The sequence below is a fragment of the Pinus tabuliformis genome, chromosome 8 (assembly GCF_031772625.1).
Source record: "Pinus tabuliformis cultivar Carrire ecotype Pingquan chromosome 8, CPIR1, whole genome shotgun sequence".
Lineage (NCBI taxonomy): Eukaryota > Viridiplantae > Streptophyta > Pinopsida > Pinales > Pinaceae > Pinus > Pinus tabuliformis.
The window spans coordinates 315,854,372-315,859,210 of record NC_142294.1 but is presented as its reverse complement, the minus strand read 5'-3'; positions in this window follow the sequence as shown (position 1 = coordinate 315,859,210).

Below are 4,839 nucleotides of genomic sequence, written 5' to 3'. Positions count from 1 at the left end.
GGTACCCAACCGAATATCATGCATGCAGTTGGAATAGTTGGAAGATTTCAGGCAAATCCGAAGGAGACTCATCTACAGGCAGTGAAGAGAATTTTCAAATATCTTCAAGGGACTCAAAATTATGGCTTATGGTATCCTAGAGATACAGATCTTACACTTCATGCTTATACAGATGCAGATTGGGCCGGAAGCGTGGATGACAGGAAAAGCACAAGTGGTGGTGCATTCTTTATGGGTTCCAGACTCGTATCTTGGTTCAGCAAGAAACAAAGTTCGATTGCCTTGTCTACAGCTGAAGCGGAATATGTTGCTGCTGCATCTTGTTGCACCCAACTCCTTTGGATGATGCAGACTTTGCAGGATTTTCAAATCACTTGTACACCACCTATCCCCATCTTATGTGATAACACAAGTGCAATCAGCATCTCAAAGAATCCGGTTATGCATTCAAAAACCAAGCACATACCAATCAAGTATCATTTTCTCCGGGAACAAGTGCTTGAACAGAAGGTCAAGTTGGAGTATGTTCCTTCTAAGGAACAAGTTGCTGATATTCTCACCAAACCCTTGCCCAGGGACACTTTTGAATACCTCAGGCAAAAGCTGGGGGTTGTTGATGCATCATCTTATTGTTGAACGTTTTCTGATTGATGGTACAGGTTCAGGGGGAGCACATAATGCATTGTTGGCATTATGGAGGATGGTCAGAAGGAGATCTTGGAAATAGCTGCAATATGTCTCTATCTCTTTCATTGAGGATTATGGTTCTTTGTTGCAAATCTGGTTCAGGGGGAACATGATCTTAGGGGGAGCATACCCTTTGCCCTTGATTTCAAAGGGGGAGAATGAAGCAAAGTTTGTGAGGTTGCCATCAAGTCCAAAGGGGGAGATTGTTGGCATTATGTTTCAGGAATGGCTATATATGTTACAGATGTTGTACTTGATGGCAACTCCCATGGCAAGGCTCTCTTTTTATTGAAAACAAAGAAGGACGTAGGAAATCAGTTCAAAAGATGCGTACCCACAGGTACACAATGCAGAAGCCGCGTCCAGAGACGCAGGCCAGCCGTTCAGGAGGTGCGTCCACCCAGTGCACACATTTTAAGGCAGATAAAAGCACACGTGGGGGTTTCTTGTGTTTTACTCTTGGTATCTAGCCGACGGTATTGTGTTACTATGGTGTCGGCTCGTGGTATTGTTCCATGTTTTGAGGAGGAGCTTGCCTATATAAAGCAAAGGAGATCATTTGGTTTGTGTATGTCTTTGGTTGAATATCTTATGAGGTCAGATCTGGTCTAGATCTAAAAAGGCGAATCTTCTGAAAGACTGAGATCTCTTTGGTGCATGATCAGATCTGTAGATCTGACTGTTTGGGTTACTCTTGAAGTCTTGAAATCATCTATGCCCAGAGGTACGCAGGTGCAGTAAGGGTTCAGGTGCGCCGAGACGCAGGCGCAGAAGGGTTCAGGTGCGTCCGGGACGCAGTGCAATAACAGGAGATCTACGTTGGGACGCAGGGCGACTAAGGTTCAATTGCGTCCCTGGAGCAAAAGGACGCGGCGCGATAGCATTTCTGAGTGCGTCTCTGCAGCAAAGTACACGGCGCGATAGTGTTTCTGGGTGCGTCCCTGCAGCAACAGGACGCAGTACAGTTCAAGGAACAGTGCGTGGGCACGCAGCGCAGCAGAAGGATCTCTGCGTGTGGACGCAGCGGAGTGGAAGGTTAACTGCGTCTGGTCGCAGGCCACAGAAGGGAAAACTGCGTCTCTGTCTTAAGATGTTCTGTTGATTGAATTTCTCTGTTGATAAGGTGTTCTGGGTTAGTTCTGTTATTACTGATCTGATAACTGTAGTGGACTGTAACTGTGATGTACTTGATGATCATTTGATGCTTTATGAAAAGAAGTAGGGGGTTGTAGCTCCCTTCCAGGAGAAGACTGGAAAACGAGAGAGAGAGTTGTAGCTCTCTGCAGGTTGCAGCCTGCGTACTGGTAAAGGACTGCACCAGTACAAAATCATTGTAAAAGGAGTTTCTAATTTGAAAGAAGATAGAGACATATTGCAGCAGGTGGTTTTCACCCACATTGGGTTTCCACCTTACATCTTGTGTTCTTTGGTGTGACTATTTGTTTTCTTTGTTCATGCTCATTATTTTATGGTACTGACATGCAAAGATAATTCAAAGATCAAATAAGGAAGATTTATTAAATTGCTAGATAATACTGATTCACCCCCCCTCCCAGTATTATTTCCAACATCTTCATCTTCTGATTCCTCCTCTGCTGTAGAGTCTGATTCTTCCTCCTTTAGCTCAAACTGTATCTTCTCAGGTTCCTTTGGTTGGACTTCATGTTTAATAACATCTTTCACCTCTCTGAACACCACATCTCAATTGTACACAACCTTTCTTGTTACTAGGTTCAAAAACTTATAACCCTTTAAACCATCCTTATACCCAATAAAGATGCACTTTTCAGATTTACTATCCAACTTGGTTCTTTTCTACTTTGGAACTTGTACATATGCATCACATCAAATACCCGTAGATGTGAAAGAGAGGGTTTCTTACCAATCCATACCTCTTGTGGAGTGTTACCCTCCAATGCTGATGAAGGTGACTTGTTGACCCGGTAACATGCAGTATCCACTGCCTCTACCCAGAATTCATGTCCTAACCCAGCACCAGTGAACATGCTTCTTGCCCTTTCCATCAACGTCTTGTTCATTCTTTCTGCAGCTCCATTTTACTGAGGTGTATATGGAGTAGTCTTATGCCGTGATATACCACACTTCATACAGAATTCTTTAAATTCCTTGCTGCAAAACTCTCCACCATTATCTGTCCGTAGCAGCTTTATCTTCTTCTTGTCTGGTTTTCCACCAGAGCCTTAAATTCTTTAAACCTGTCAAAGACTTCAGATTTTTTCTTAAGGAAATATATCCATGTATTCCTTGAACAGTCATCTATAAATTATACATAGTACACAGACTTACCCAGTGATGGAACCTTCACAAGTCCAAACACATCACTGTGCACAAGCTTTAATATCTGTTTCGCCCTCTTACCACCAGAGGGGAAACTCACCCACTTCTACTTCCCATATACACAATTTTCACAGAAATCAAAATCCAGAGAGTTATTACTCATACCTTCTACCATACCTTTACCATGAAGTATTTGAAGGCCCTTCTCTCCAATATGTCCAAGCATTTGATGCCACAACATGGTCTTCTATCCAGAGACCACTAGATTTTTTGCTCCACTTTCAAGAACCGTAAAACTATGGTACCCATCAATAACAGTGCTACCTTGCAGCTTTTACGGAGTTCCAATTCGAACTCCCCGCATCAATACTAGTGCTTCCCGAAGCATTTTGCAGGTATCCTTCTCGAACACTGTTTTTACACCTGCATCATCCAACTTGCTTATAGAAATCAAATTTCTTGCCAATGCAGGAATATGCAGAACACCCGAAAGTGTTCTAACCCTTCCACCTTGCATCTTCAACTTTACTTTTCCGCGACCAATGATTCTAGGCTTCCGATCATCCCCCACGAAGACATCATCACCATCATATTTCTCATACTCACATAACCACTCTCTATGGGGAGTGAGGTGAAAGGATGCACCTGAGTCAATCAACCATGCCTCATGGTCTACATGTGTACTTGAAGACGCCAAGTACACATCCCCACCTTCATTTGAGGTGGTTTTCACCTCTGTAGAAGGAGCATCATCAGATCCCTTTCCTTTATTAGGAGCTTTAGATTTACAGTCCCTTTTGTAGTGCCCTTCCTTTCTGCACTTCCAGCACACCACCTTTACAGGTTTTCCTAGAGATATAGATCTCCCTCTAGATTTAGATCTCCCACTCGATGACTTATTTTTGTTGCTATTTTAGGACCGTCCTCATACAAGCAAGGCATCACCATTCTAGCTCTCTGTATTTTTCCGTCTCATTTCCTCCATCAGCAAGGCTGAGAATATTTTATTAAACTGCAAGGCAGTTGCATTGCTACCTATTGCATTAACTAGACTATCCCATGAATCTGGCAGAGAACACAACAAACTGATGCACTTATCTTCATCTAAAATTTTAATATCAACAGATGCTAACTGACTTACCACAGTATTAAATGCGTTCAGATGCTCTGTCACCGACTCTCCATCTTTCATCCTTAGGTTATGCAACTTTTTCCATAGGAATAGTTTATTCACCAGAGACTTAGGTTGGTACAAAGTACCTAACTTGTCCCACAAAGCCTTCACCATAGCTTCCCCTGATACATTTAGCAATACTGAATCTGAGACATACAATAATATTGTGCTCTTTGCCTTCCGATCCAACTTCTTCCATTCTTCATCGGACACTCTCATTGGTTTAGTACCTAGATCTACTATGATCCACTGATCTTTATCCACCAACAGATCCTCCATCTTGAGTTTCCACAACTCAAAACTCTGACCATTAAATTTCTCGATCTCTATCTTTCCAATACTCGCCATCTTCTTTTACCACCAGAATCGATCTCGTAGATCTCTCACTGAACAGGGTCTACCATAGGCCCGAGCGAAACCCCTCAGCAACAAAGGTTTCCCCTTGAAGCCAAAACTGCTCCGATACCAAATGTATGTTTTAACCCTATACAAAAATTACCTGCATACGAATTCTAAAACATAGAAAGTAAACAATGCGAGAGCATAACATATAAAAAACATATACACAGAGATTTTCCCCTGTATCCCAAAACTGGGACTACCAGATTGATTTTTCATTATGTTCCTTTCAATGTTATAATACATATTTATACATGCTGAAGCATCCAATACCATGGATC